The 15,973-nt window shown below is 42.0% G+C and overlaps 1 protein-coding gene across 5 annotated transcripts in view; it reads right to left on the minus strand.

Moving 5' to 3' along the window:
- The window catches only part of ZNF81 (zinc finger protein 81), a 115,397-nt gene that overhangs the window by 61,720 nt on the left and 37,704 nt on the right, over nucleotides 1–15,973 (minus strand). The gene's annotated exons all lie outside the window — the stretch shown is intronic.

Here is a 15,973-nt window from a genome sequence, read left to right on the forward strand (position 1 = left end):
CCACTGTATTAACTGCTTGGTCACAAGTATTTTCTAAGGGAATATCCCTACTCTGGACAATAAGAAGGGAGCCAAGGCAGGTGAAAACTGTATGTCATTGTGTCAAGAAGCCAAGTCATTGGAAGAAGGTTTATAGAAAGAGGCTCCAGAGGACAGACGTAAGAACAAAGAACAAGGGAATCAGGAGCCCTGGCAAAAACCCTCAGTCAGGGAATAATGGGCAAATGGCTCAAAAGTTGAGGAAGCCTTGGAAGTGGGAACCTGTGAACCATAAATTCAATAACTTTCCCTCAGGCTAAACAATGCATGCCTTTTCTGGTAAATACTGACGCTACTTATTCTGCAATTCCTTCAGAAATGTGTCACTTGCATCTAGTGGTAGGTCCACCCCAGTTGTTGACATTGCAGGGCAGCCTTCTACGTGTTCCTTTTCTTCCACGATCTCTTTATAGACGAGTCATCTGATGAAGAACATGCCTTCTTTCTCCTGTAAACCTACGAGCAAGATACCTGCTTGTGAATATGCTATGCAAAAAAATGCCACCATATTTTGTGCTCTGGATGGAGTGTTATGGTGTTCCCTGCTGAAAAGACACCCGATTTGGTGGCTCTGTGCCTTCAGAAAGAAAATGAGCATGAGAGAGAGTAGCAGGCTCAAGCTGTGCTGGAAAAATAGCCCAGACTGGGACAAATCAATGCATTGCTTTGGGACCTAGAAAATAATGATACTGATTCAACTAAAGAGCTAGAATTGATCAAAGAAGTGTACCAATAAGATAAGCTCTGGCCATGTGTAAAACAATATCCTTTGTTGAGAGTCCCATTAGGGAGAATAAAATCAGTTATAAGAGAGTTAGGAAAACCAGGGATAATTTAAAAAGGGAATTCACCCTATAATACTCCCATACTTCCAGTAGAGAAGGAAGGTAAATTTGACAAAGATGGACAATCACTATATAGATTTGTACAAGATTTGGGGTGCCTAGGTCGCTCAATTGGGTAAGCATCTGCCTTTGGCTCAGATCATGATCCCAGGGTCCTGGGATCGAGTCCCACATTGGGCTCCCTCTGCCTGGTTCTCCCTCTGCCTCTGTCCCTCCACCACTTATGGTCTCTCTCACTCACTCTCTCTGTATCAAATAAATAAAATGTTTTTAAAAAGATTTGTACAAGGTTTTAGAGAAGTTAATAAATCTGGTGTTACATTAATCCCTAGAGTTCCTAACCCAGTAACTATTCTGACTTCGATACCAGAGTCTGCAAAGTTTTCTGTAATTAATGGGTATTCTGTTTTTTTTTTCTTTCTGTTCCTCTAGCTTATGAGTCAAATTCCTAAGGATTTTACTTCTTAAGGACTCCAGTATTTACAGCAAGGGACTCTCCTACTACTCACTCTAGCCACTCGCAGGAAAGCTTAGTGAAATCTGTTCCACTAGAGGAATCGATAATTATTCAATATGTAGATTATTTGCTCTGCAACTAAAGAACAATGCAAAATGGGTACTGTGGCTTTGTTACAATTCCCTGCTTCACAGGGCACAAGGCCTCTCTGGACAAATTCTAGTATCGCCATGCTGGAGTGAAATATTGAAGGGATCTGTTGTCATGTAAAGGCCGTAATTTAGCTGATGAAAGGCTATATTCCAATAAGACATTCAGACCATAGCAGGGACTAGCGCACAGCAGATCCCGATTTCCCAGCTTCCACGGGGGAAGGGGCGTGGTTCGCAGAAGCTCTAGTGAGAAACACTCACAAAGTGGAATCTACAGAGTCTCTGGTTTGGTCCCTAGAACCTGAAGAGGCTTATAAGCAGCTGAAATTCGCTGTAGGTTCTCCCCCGCCTTCGGAGAGTCCAAATCTTATAAAACCTTCCCGCTTGTCTTACACAACTTTAACTCCAGAGGTGGGGTTCAACTACAGACCATTGGCACATTTCTCAGTTGCAGATGCTTTGGGCTAGTGGAAACAGCCACCATGCTTAATGAGAAGACTCAAGCCTTTCCGTGGGATCGCTGGACTAATCTGTACATCCCATATGCTAGGACAGCTAACCTACAAGTATATAAGACCCAACATTTATTGGTGCCCCCATCGGATTCTGAATAAACATTATTATCCAGTCTTAATCTTGGGCTTGGAAGATGCAACCTCCTAAGCCCTGCTGCTCTTTTGCCAGATCCTGGCCAAATAGATGAGCATGAGTGTGTAACAGTAACGGAAGGCACTAGGAAGCAATCTGATGTTTCGGATATTCCCATTCAAAATGTGTATTTGGTAAGGTTTACTGATGGGTCACTGGCCCAGGAGGAAAAGGGCCATCTTGAGGCTTCATGCATTGTGGCCACTGCTCAGGAAATCTTGGAAGCTTATGTTTTGCCTGGAATTAAATCAGCAGAAGCTGAGTTCATAGCAGCTCTAGGACGCAATTCTTGGTTTAGGACTTAAAAGTGAATCTATATATCGATCGTAAATACGCATTTGATGTCTGTTATGTCATAGGGGAAAATGTGGGAAAAATAGGGGAGTCTTGACTTCAGTGGGGACTAAAATATCTTACAGAAAGTGAATATTCCAGAGGGTAGTGGATTCCCAACTGCCTGCTAAGATACCAGTTATCCATTGCAGAGTGCTCACAGGGCAGAATGACTGAACTTTGAAAGGCAAGGATTTTGCTGGCAGAGCTACAAAAGTCTTACTCATAAAATGTGGTGGACTCAACTTAAACACCCCACTTCTGATACACGAAGAAACTTTCATCCTTTTTTAAACAGATGCCTTCCAAAAGGAAATGGACAAACAGATTACGAATGGGGATAAAAAGAAATTCAGCTGTACCACGGTTATTACCCAACAATGTAATTCCTGGTCCACAGTCTTCACAAATTTGGTGAGTACTGTTAGGTCGTCAACAAAATCAGCCAAGTTGGAGAGGGATTTTAAAGGCCTTAGCCTCTTACGATGCTCACCGAAAAGATGAACTTATTCAAAACATATTAAAGAGATGTGCTATTTGTCAGCAGAATTCTTTCTAGGCTGTTCCCAAGGTAAGCACCAAAATTTTGCCCCAACTAACTTTACCAGGACCGGGTGGCTGTTGGATTTCACAAAATCGATGCTTGCAGAAAAGGTAAGAGGTTTTGTCTAGGTATGGTATACATGATGTCAGAAGAGCCTGAAGATTTCCTTTCTTCAAAAGCTAATGCTCAGGCAATGGTAAACATTCTTTTAATAAACAGAATTCCCACTTTGGCGATACCAGAGCATACTGAATCAGACAGAGGAGGTCAATTTATTTCCAATCTTGGTTAGGAACAACACAAATGATTTCTATAAGCTATCACATAGCTTTATCATTCTTTGTTCTGTGGACATGCTGAGTGAATGAGTTAAACTCTAAGATAAAAAAAGTCACTGGCCACAATTCAGTGACCAACTGGGGTAAAAACGGCCTATAGCTTTATCACTAGCTTTGTTAAAAATTAGAACCTCTGCCAGCAAGCACAAAATCTCTCTTTTTGAACTTATGGTTGGCAGGCCTATGAATTTTGGTCTGAGACCATGTCCTGTACCTAACTGAATGCTCTCATAATCATATTCAATACTTAAAAGGGTTTCTCCCTTCCCTAGAAGCTCTAGGACATAAAGTAATAAGATCCTGGAAGGACCCCCTGAAGAAAGTCTGCCACCTCTATCAACCAGAAGATGGGAGAGTCATCTATCATGCTAATGGACATCAAAAGAAATCCCGGTAGCCATACTTCTATCAGACAAACTAGATTTTAAAATAAAGACTGTAACAGAGATGAAGAAGGGCACTGTATCATAATTAAAAGGTCTATGTATTATAGAGGGCATGGATTGCATGGAGCACTGGGTGTGGTGAAAAATAATGAATACTGTTTTTCTGAAAATAAATAAATTGAAAAAATTAAAAAAAAGGTCTATCCATCAAGAAGATCTAACAATTGTAAATATTTATGCCCCCAAATTGTGAGCACCCAAATACATAAATCAATTAATAACAAGCGTAAAAAACTTCATTACTAATGACAGAAAATAATAGGGAACTTTAACACCCCACTTACAACAACGGACAGATCATCTAAGCAGAAGATCAACAAGGAAACAAGGGCTTTGAAATACATACTGGACCAGATGGACTTAACAGATATATTCAAAACATTTCATCCTAAAGCAGCAGAAGACCCTTTTTTTTTCAAGCACATATGGAACACTCTCCAGAATAAATCACATACTGGGTCACAAATCAGCCCTCAACAAGTACAAAGAGACTGAGATCATATCATGCATGTTTTCAGACCACAACGCTATGAAAATTGAAGTCAAACATGAGAAAAAATGTGGAAAGAACACAAATATATGGAGGTTAAAGAACATCCTACAAGAGAATGAAGGGTTAAGCATGAAATAAAAGAAGAAATTTAATAGGGACGCCTGGGTGTCTCCATTTGTTAAGCAGCTGCCTTTGGCTCAGGTTATGATCCCAGGGTCCTAGAATCGAGTCCCACATATGGCTCCTGACTCAGCAGAGAGCCTACTTCTCCCTCCCACTCTTCCTGCTGCTCTCCCTGCTTGCATTCTGCCTCTGTTAAATGAATAAATAAAACCTTAAAAAAATTCTTTAAAAAAATATGGAAGCAAATGAAAATGAAAACACAACAGTTCAAAACATGATTCTGGATTTCAAGCTATATTACAAAGCTGTAGTCATCAAGATAGTATGGTACTGGCACAAAAACAGACACACAGATCAATGTGTCCAGAAATGGACCCACAACTATATGGTCAACTAACCTTGGACAAAGGAGGAAAGAATGTCCAATGGAAAAAAGGCAGTCTCTTCAACAAACAGTGTTGGGAAAACTGGACAGCAACATGCAAAAGAATGAAACTGGACCCCTTTCTTATACCATACACAAAATAAATTCAAAAGGAATTAAAGAACTAAATGTGAGACAAGAAACCATCAAAATCCTAGAGAAGAACATAGAAGAACTTCTTTGATATCAGACATAGCACCCTCTTACTAGACACATCACTGATGGCAAGGGAAACAAAAGCAAAAATGAACTATTGGGACTTCATTAAGAGAAAAACTTTTGCACAGCAAAGGAAACGATCGACAAAACTAAAAGGCAGCCTATGGAAAATGAGAATATATTTGCAAACGACACGTCTAACAAAGGGTTAGTATCCAAACTCTATAAAGAACTTATCAAACTCAACACCCAAAAAACAAATAATCCAATTATGAAATGGGAAGAAGACATGAATAGACACTTTTCCAAAGATATCCAGATGGCAAACAGACACATGAAAAGATGCTTAACATCACTAATCATCAGGGAAATACAAATCAAAGCTACAATGAGATACTACCTCACACCTATCAGAATGGCTAAAATTAATAATACAAGAAACAGCAGGTGTTGGTGAGGATGTGGAGAAAGGGAAACCCTCTTACACTGTTGGTGGGAATGCAAACTGGCGCAGCTACTCTGGAAAACAATATAGAGATTCCTGAAAAGTTTTTAAGTAGATCTATCCTATGACCCAATAATTGTACTACTAGGTATTTACCCAAAGGATAAAAAAATACCAATTCAAAGGGGGCACATTCACCTCAAAGTTTATAGCAGCATCATCAACAGCCAAACTATGGAGAGAGCCCAAATGTGCATCAGCTGATGAATGGATAAAGAAGATGTGGTATATGTGTATACACACACATTAAAAAATGAATATATTCATTCAAAAAGAATGAATCTTGCCATTTGCAACTATGTGGATGGAGCCAGAGTTTATTATGCTAAGCAAAATAAGTCAAAGACAAATACTACATGCTTTCGCTCATATATAGAATTTAATAAAGAAAACAGATTAACATACGGGAAAGGAGAAAGCAAGAGGAAAGGGGGAGAAACAAACCATAGGAGACTTCCAGTGATAGAGAACAAAGTGAGGGCTGATGGAGGGAGGTGGGTGGGGGATGAGCTAGATGAGTGATGCGGATTAAAGAGGGCACTTTGCTGTGATGAGCAGTGGGTGTTGTATGCAAGTGATCAATCACTGAATTCTTCTCCAATAACCAATACTGCCCTGTATGTTAACTAAAATTTAAATAACAAAAAATAAAGTGAAGACACCTGAAAAAAAAAGTTAATCAATGAAAACAACTTTAGAGCCTATCAATCTGGAGATGGCATCTCCGTTAACAGTTTACTAACTAGCCTTTATCTACATTAGTTTCCTCCCATGTATTTACCTTCCCACAGTCTGGTGTCACTGGAAGCCTAAAACTTTTTTGTTTTTGTCCTATCATTTCTCCATTAATGTATTGTTCTCTGTTGCAGATGCTCTATAAGCCAGAGTTCTAAGCTACCACTTTGTGTTCCTCATTCTCCCTTGGGTATCTCCCATGAATACAAGATACATATATGTGTGTGTGTGTGTGTGTGTGTGTGTGTGTGTTTAAAGATCTTATTTATTCATTTGACAGAGAGAGAGAGAGTGAGAGAAAGAACGCAAGCAGGGGGAGTGGTAGAGGGAGAGGCAGGCTTCCCGTGGAACAGGGAGCCCAGTTGTGGGGCTCAATTCCAGAACCACGGGCTCATGACCTGAGCCAAAGGCAGATGCCCAACAACTGAGCCACCCAGTGCCCTGAGATATACGTATTAATAAACTTCTTTTTGTTTTTCTCTTGTTAATCTGTATTTTAGTAAAGGGCTCAGCCAAAAACTTAGAAAGGATGGGACAAAAATTATTTTTTCCTCCCCTATAAGGGATTCTAGTGAACTTACTACTATTTCTATATACTGCCTTGCTGTCCTAGTAACAGTAGGGTTATTTCAATTACTTAAGCATCACATTTCACTAGAAAACAAACATGTTATTTGTTACACTGCTTTTTCTGTACTTCCAGTAACTGTCTCCACAATTACATATTTCCAATCGATTCCATATTGTATTCCCAGAATAGACACGACAGACTTGTAATTCCAACAACCCAATTATTGGCAGACTAAAGGTGGAACCATCTTCATTAGTAATTTTTTTATAATACCAAAGTAAAGTAACTAATAGGCATCAAGATACTCAAGCCCTAATTTGATCCACAGTGTTCTATTAACTGCTTTGATCAAAAAGATCATTATAAAACAAAGAAATTATAGAACAAAACAAAGAAAAAAACTATACTACAGTCAAGAGAACTGTAGGAGTAACCCCACTAGCAATGGTAGGGGTTTGGTTCAGTAAAACTACTAATAGATGTAAAGAGAGAGAGTGATAGTAAATTATATCCAAACTGGTGGAAATCCTTTAAATAGACCCCTCAAGATTCATACTTTTATATACTGTATATATATAATATAGAGGTCTTCCTTCTATATTTAGAACATGGCAACACCCTGAGCCTATTTTAATATCCCCCCAATAGACTTTTTTTAAAGATTTTATTTATTTGACAGAGAGAGATCACAAGTAGGCAGAGAGGCAAGCAGAGAGAGAGAGAGAGAGGAGGAAGCAGGCTCCCTGTTGAGCAGAGAGCCCGATGTAGGACTCGATCCCAGAACCCTGAGATCATGACCTGAGCTGAAGGCAGAGGCTTAACCCACTGAGCCACCCAGGTGCTCCCCCCAACAGAATTATAGGTGGATGGTTTCTCTTAATGTATCTGAGGCCAATATCAGTTTTCACAACCAGACATGTAATCCTTGAGCCCTCCCATTATGGAATCTGTTTAAGAGGGCTGTTTGAAGCCAGACATGGGGAAAAGAAGACTTATTAGAATACAGTCCTGGGAGGAACAAGAACAGGCACAAGTACAGTGATCCCTTATGATACTGAGACTTTGAATAATAAACTTAGAGCTTTGAAAGAATTACAAAAACACACAATACAATTGCAAACCTCATTGAATCATATCATGCAAGATGGTTAAAAGCCATGGGAGTTCAAGTAGGATGGAAATGGAGAACATTTTGGAATTGGACTGTTCGGCATAATTTAACGACAGAACAAAAGATCACCATAAAGGTCTCAGAGCTACCCATCTGCACAGCCAAGAAGCAATTAGCTATCAAATAGCTCCGTGACAGCATCACAGTTCAGAGTTACAGGACTGTTCATATTTAAGGGAACAAACAAATATCAGACTATGACTACATCAGAAGGGACAGAGAAGAATGGTATAAAAAAGCATCTAATTAACAGACAAATCTGGCATTTATATAAGTGAAATAAGTCAGTCGGAGAAAGATGATATCATATGATTTCGCTCATATGTGGAATTTCAGGAACAAAAACAAATAAGCAAAGGGGAAAAGAGAGGGGGCAAACCAAGAAACAGACTCTTAACTATAGAGAACAAACTGATGGAACAAACTGAGGGGAGTGGGGGGGAATGGGTGAAATAGGTGATGGGGATCAAGGAATACACTTGTGACCAGTATACATGATACTGGGTCATGTATGGAAGTGGAGAGTCACCATATTCTACACCTGAAACTAATAACCCATATTACACTGTACCTTACCAAATGGAGTTGAAATAACTTGAAAACAAGAAGAAGAAAATCTGGCATTTATAGAGACTGCGGAAGATAGGTCTAACATCACTGTGTTAGTTTTAGGATGCAAATTCTCTCCATTCCCAGTATGGATCGATAAACAAAAGTGGATGCCTGTTATTGATGGAGGTTTGTGTTATAATAATATAATTTTTGATCTGGACCAATGCGAAAAAATGGCCCAGAGGCTGGTGTAAGGGCCTATTTAGCCAGAGAAGCTCCATCCTGACCCTGCCCCCCCACTCAGGGAACTTACTTAAAAACAAGTCCCGGAAACCAGTCCTAGGTAACAAAGCCCAAATACAAGGGTGGGTCAGGCCAGGTGGAGGTATCTGGATCGGTGGGGGCATATACTGTCTCCCTAGCTACCAAGGAGTATGGGGCCCGCCCTTTGGGCACCAATTCTGACCAAGGTGATAGGCTAGTTCAAATATCTACTAGGGTAAATTGTAATTCAATTGGTCACTTATGTGTGACCTAGCATGACTGTGCAGCTTTCTCTGTGTGTTACAATCTCATTGGTCACCTGTGTGTGGCCAGGCCCAACCATGTGGCCTTTGCCCTTAAAAGCTAGTCTGTAAGGTAGAGAGAGGTTGCCTCTTTGCAAGAGACGGCCCTGACCCGTCAGTTTGATTCTCCATGCTGGGTGCGAAATAAAGCTTTGCTTGACCTTCGCTTTGTATCAGTCTCGCTCCTTTGACCATGGACCCAACAGCTGGTTTTTTCCTCAAGGCTTAAAACAATTAGGGTCCAACACATGAATCACTGGAAATTCAGTCTACACCCTTCAAAACGTGTCTTGTAATAATACACTACATAATGACCATGGGTGTCTTTGTGCTTTGCATCTGGGAAATCTTACTTGGGCAGACAGAACAACTAATGCAGGAGTAAATTATGTAAACATGATGTTACTTACTGAATTATAGGAACTCAGGAGAAATTTATCAACCTTACAAGAAAAAACTCTTTGATTAAAAATTAGATTATCAGGGGCGCCTGGGTGGCTCAGTGGGTTAAAGCCTCTGCCTTCGGCTCAGGTCATGATCCCAGGGTCCTGGGATCGAGCCCCGCATCGGGCTCTCTGCTCAGCAGGGAGCCTGCTTCCTCCTCTCTCTGACTCCCTCTCTGCCTACTTGTAATCTCTGTCTGTCAAATAAATAAATAAATAAAATTTAAAAAAAATTAGATTATCAGACTTCTAGAGAGCTACTCTTTAGACATGGATTGGGTAAGACTTCCTAAGGAATTACAAAACAATACTAATCATTTGAAAAAGCAAGTAACAGACAATACAACAGTTTTTAAAAGTAATCTGTGAGAATGGGCAATTTTTGCACACAGCTAATTAAGAATATGATTTAACTACTGGTAAAACATACTGAAAGGTTTATTCCCTAAGGCAAATAAATACTACACTGAGTTTTCCACTTGTGCTATGGAAATTTTCATAATTGCTCTGTTTTGTTATTGTGTGGACTTGTTGGACATTTAGGTGACTGTAAATTGCCCAGAGAAAGGTAGAAACTTCAATGGATATAATTAGAAAATTGTGGTATTATTGTTTAAAGATTTTATTTATTTATTTATTTATTTGAGAGAGAGAAAGAGAGCATGAGCAATGGGCAGGGGCAGAGTGAGAGGGAGAAAGAGACTCCCCACTAAGCAGAGAGCCTGTCGTGGGGCTCCAGCCCAGGACCCTGAGATCTTGACCTGAGCAGAAGGCACCTACTTAACTGACTGAGCCACCCAGGCGCCCCCAAATTGTGGCATTATTATAAAAGAAGGGGAAACTGCAGGGTTTAGGAAATTGAATTTTCCCTGTTGTCAAAAGGGAGAAAGACCTTTTCTTCCCTCTCTTTTCTTAGAGCATTTCTTTGAGACAACTGGTGTTTGGAAATCCTTCCTCTGCCTCTTGGCTATGTATATAAATCTTTAAAAAGGCTAAATAAGCCTTTTGTGGGCAACACACAGCCCCAGGAATGTTTTTCTTAAGGGCCTGGGAGCTATCTCCCTGAAATGTAAACAGCAAGGAAAATAGCATCCTTATCTCCCTATCATGCTGAGAGCTTGGGGGGGGGGGCACCTGGCTTGAAGCTCTAACTACCTGCTTGTCACTGAAAACAGAAGCTTTATTTTGCCTTTGAATAGAGACAATTAACAAGCACAGATGGCCATTCCAACTGCCAGGTGAATTTAGGATGAAAGAATTAGAGTGAAAGGAGCTTTCAAGTCCTCTTTTAGGAGGATAAGTTATCATTTACCTTGAGAACACTCATGTAAGGGACTCTCTCTGCTAGGCAACACAAAAGGGCTGATATTTCTGTCACTGCAATCTCTTCAGATAATTGCTTGTGATGTGCATTTCAATCTGATTTAATGCTCATTCAGTAAAATGGTTTTCTTTCTGTTCTCCGTTTGTAGAGATTTCCTGGGCTGCCAGATTTTACTCCCCACTGCCCACAACGTGCAACCAAGCTGATTCTGGACACTGTGTTTTCTGTACAGTCTTTTTCACTGTGGCGCCTGGGTGGCTCAGTCAGTTAAGCATCTGCCTTTGGCTCATGTCATGATCTCAGGGTCCTGGGATTGAGCCCCCATCAGGCCTCCTGCTCTGGGGGAAGCGTGCTTCTCCCTCTCCCTCTGCCCCTGCTTGTGTTCCCTCTCCTGCTATTTCTCTTTCTCTCTCTGTCAAATATATAAATAAAATCTTTAAAAAAAATAGTTGTTGCTTAAAAAAAAGAAACACACATTGAGATACCACCTTACACCAGTTAGAATGGCAAAAATCAACGAGGCAAGAAACAACAAGTGTTGGAAAAGTTGTGGAGAAAGGCGAACCCTCTTACAGTGTTGGTGGGAATGCGAACTGGTGGAGCCACATTGGAAAATAGAGTGGAGCTTCCTCAAAAAATTAAAAATAGAGCTACCCTATGACCCAGCAATTGCACTCACTACTGGATATTTACCCCAAAGATACAGATGTAGTGAAAAGAAGGGCCATATGCACCCCGATGTTCATAGCAGCAATGTCCACAACAGCCAAACTGTGGAAAGAGCCAAGATGCCCCTCAATGGATGATTGGATAAAGATGATGTGGTCCACATACACCATGGAACATTATTCAGCCATCAGAAAGGATGAATACCCAACTTTTGCAACAAAATGGGTGAAACTAGAGGAGATCACACTGAGTGAAATAAGTCAAACAGAGAAAGTCATGTATCATATGGTTTCACTAACTTGTGGAACATAAGGAATAGCATGGAGGACATGATGAGAAGGAAGGGAAACATGAAGGGGGATAAATCAGAGGGGGACATGACGCATGAGAGACTATGGACTCCGGGAAACCACTTGAGGGTTTTAGAGGGGAGGGGAGTGGTGGGGGAATGGGTGAGCCCGGTGGTGGGTATTAAGAAGGGCACAGATCACATGGAGCACTGGGTGCTATACGCAAGCAATGAATCATGGAACATTACATCAAAAATGAATGATGGTCTATATATATGGTGACTAATGTAACACAATAAAAAAAAAGTCTTTTATCACTGACTCATGAGTTTCCTGAGTTCTGCCCATACTTGAAACTGTGGCAAGTCAACCTGTTAGCTTACAGGTAGGGGGCAAATCTCAGACCCTTCACAGTTCTTGACAGCAAGGACTAAGACCACTCTGTGTTCACATGGCAAGGCCTCTTGAGTACTTTTGCATTGTACTCACGGGGTTAACAGGAATACCTTGGTATTTCACACCAGTGAGTGGGTTAGTTTAGCAAGACTGTGTCTATCCTCTGCTGTCCAAACTTTTCACTATACAGATGAAGTCCCCTTGGTTCACCAGTTAGAAGCCTTAGTCTCAATGGCTCTGCTGATGGTATCATCATGCCTTTGCCATCAGAGGTAGCTGGTAAACCCTGTCAAAATTCAGGGGTCTGCTCACCAAGTAAAGTGTCTGGGACTTCTGGGTGGATTCACAATACTCTACCTTTCTTGCAATCACGGAAAAACTTCCACTTCCTTGAACCCAACCCCCCAAAAGAGAAGCCCAGCATTGTACTGGACCCTTTGGATATGGGAGATGGTAAGTGCCTTACCTTGACATTCTGCTTAACCCTTTATATTGGCTAAACGCCAAACCAGTGGTTTTTTAATGGAGCCCAGACCAACAGGCAGTATAGGATGCTGTCTAGCAAAGCTGTGGCATATTCTCTGTTCTCTGCCTTCAGGGTCTTAAAAGCTCAATGAGCCTACTGAGCTAACAGTTGCTATTAACTGATGATTTCACCTATTGGGGTCACTAGTAAAGGGAGGTAACCTCTACTTGGAAAAGCCCACTGGGGTTTTGGCCTTGTCATCTTTCTGCTACAGCTGCTAGCCACGTGCCTTATGAAAGGGTAGTAACACGCTTGTTACTGGACCCTTGTCAAAACTGAACACCTGGGGCGCCTGGGTGGCTCAGTGGGTTAAAGCCTCTGCCTTCGGCTCGGGTCATGATCCTGGGATCCTGGGATCGAGCCCCACATTGGGCTCTCTGCTCAGCAGGGAGCCTACTTCCTCCTCTCTCTCTGCCTGCTTCTCTGCCTACTTGTGATCTCTGTCAAATAAATAAATAAAAATCCTTTTAAAAATAAATAAATAACAAAAACAAACAAACAAAAACTGAACACCCGACCCATGGAGGCCATAAAACTCTCTAGCCTGACACTCCCACTCTGGGGTAGGTGAATTCAGACTTGATGACTCACAAGATGGGAAGGATCCCCCTGCCCAACCCACCCCCAAATTCTCATTTGTCTAAAGGAAAGAGTATATTCAAGAGCACAGTGGGCCTGGCTCCAACAACAGTATCTTAGCTTTATAGGAAAATGGGACAGCTCTCCCTCTGGAGGAAATTTATTTCCCGCTTTGCCAAGCAGAGAAGTGCTGCTGGACCTCATGGGGCCCTGGATTCACAAAGCTTTCCCCCAAAATGCCTGGACCTATTCCACTGATGGTTTGGCCAAGCTGGACTCTAATGGCTTCCACTGGGCCCTGTCACTGGTCTACCTCAGCAGAACCAAGAATGGATGTGGGCGCTCTACTCAGCAGGCCGAACTCAAGGCCATTCTCAGTAACACTGGTGAATATTCCCTTTGACAGTTATTGATCTTCGGCATATTGCCAATGTCCAGCTGTTCATTCTTCCACTTTGAAGACTACAGACTGAGAGACGGGACAGCCCTCTTTGGTAGCACGGACTGTGGAAATAAACCGTAGCTATTAACTGGAATCATCTGGGTCACTCAAACAGATGCCTATGAGAAGGGTCCATTCTCTGATGACACTGACCGGACTCAAGCTGCTGGTTGAGCCTTCTCTGCCCAGGTTACTGCCACTGCTTTGTGCACCCATCAGCACACTGGCCATGGTAACACCTCCATCAGTATAGACTGGGCACACGTTACAGGACTCTACCTTTCTGAGGCCGAAGCTATCATTGTGCACCAAACGTGTTACTTCTTCCAGAAGATGACCAGTTGTGATGAGGAAGGGCCCATGCCGTGAAGAATCACCCACTGGCTCATGACAAACCGACTCTATCGCACCTCAAGCCCCTCCCCTCAGAGCTCTCACTGGTGTTGCAGCATCGTTGCACCATTTTTTTTTTCAGGTTAAAGTGTTAACATTTCAATCTGCTTATCTGGCTCCAGCCACACAACTGTGGCTCTTAGAATGAGACATGTGTCAAGTTTTTAGCTTTCTGCACTATTTACAGCCTGAAAATAGTTCACCTTTTACTGCAAAGGCCACGTAACAATGGGCCGATAGTCAAGATAGTTCACGGACTTCCACACCGGGCATCTGGTACTATTGAGCACCAGAATGGAATGGTCTCCTCATAAAATGGCCTCAAAAGAATTTCATACTCTCTTTCCCCCACCACTTTCTGGTCTATATACCCTAGCGAGGCAGTTTGGTCAATGAATATGGCTGTCCCCAGAATAATCTTTCAGCCATTCTCTGGGTACTGATTCAAACGAAAGGTATTAGGGGTTATATGGACCTATTTTGACAATTTGGGATCCTGTCTTAAACGTTCCTGGGTGTAATGTTCTTTTTTCACCTAAGGGCAACCCCAGACTGGTAACCCTCTGGGTGGCAGCCCAGCCAGAAGGCAGGGAGCCTAAGAATTTAAACTGAATTCTGGTTCAGTCACTTGAATTCTCCAGTTGGATTGACAGCGTCCTAGATCACAAGGATAATTACCACTCATTTTTAGCACATTACGCAGTGTCCCCCTGCAGTGACTTACATGGGCCAAAGTACAGAATGTAACAAACCTCTATAAACTTATAAAAATGCCCTTGTTCCTCCTGTACCTGACCCAGTCAGATGAAAAGTCTGGGAACTAATAGCAGACAGCTGATCGCGAGAGTTGAATTTATAGTAACCAGAATTGGCCCGAATGATTCTTTGTCAGTAAAGGGAGAGCAACAACACAGAACCTGAAGAGGAAACACATAAAGACTCTTAGAAGAGGGCGCCTGGGTGACTCAGTGGGTTAAATGCCTCTGCTTTTGGCTCGGGTCATGATCCCAGGGTCCTAGGATCGAGCCCTACGTCAGGCTCTCTGCTCAGCAAGGAGCCTGCTTCCTCCGCTTCCTCCTCTCTCTCTCTGCTTGCTTCTCTGCCTACTTGTGATCTCTGTCTGTCAAATAAATAAATAAATAAAATCTTTAAGAGAAAAGACCCTTAGAGGTCCAGAAAAAGGAGGGATAATCTTTGTCTTTCAGAACCACCCTGTGGAGACTTCCTCACAAAGGAAAGTGCCTCAGTACACTTCCCCCAAAATGCTGCAAGGGCCTTGAAATTTAACTATCAAGGTCTGCCAATACATGCAACCAGGATGTTATCACCTTCTCCTTAACCTTGCTGAACACTCTATCAGAAATAGCAGGGAGGGGCCCCGGCTCCTGCAGCTTACAAGCAAAACAGCTGTGAACACCTCTAAATGTCTTCTCCAACCACTTCCCTTAACTATCACTCAGTCATTCTGTGAGGCAGAATCATGACACGTGGCTAGTGACGTGGACACACGGGACTAGTCTCATATTTCCAAACAGCACCGAGAACCCTTGACAATGCTGAACTACTGCACCTGAGCCCTGAAAATAGCGACAGTTAAGAATTACCCCCACCTGGGGACGCCTGGGTGGTTGTCCTTAAGTTAAGCGTCTGTCTTCGGCTCAGATCAGGATCCTGGGGTCCTGGGATTGAGCCCCATGTTAGGCTCCCTGTTCTTTCTCCCTTTGTCTGCCACAGCCCCTGCTTGTGCTCTCTCTCTCACAAAAAAATAAATTTTTAAAACCTTTTAAAAAAAGGGAAAGAGGGGTGCCTG

This window comes from Mustela nigripes, chromosome X, assembly GCF_022355385.1.
Source record: "Mustela nigripes isolate SB6536 chromosome X, MUSNIG.SB6536, whole genome shotgun sequence".
NCBI lineage: Eukaryota > Metazoa > Chordata > Mammalia > Carnivora > Mustelidae > Mustela > Mustela nigripes.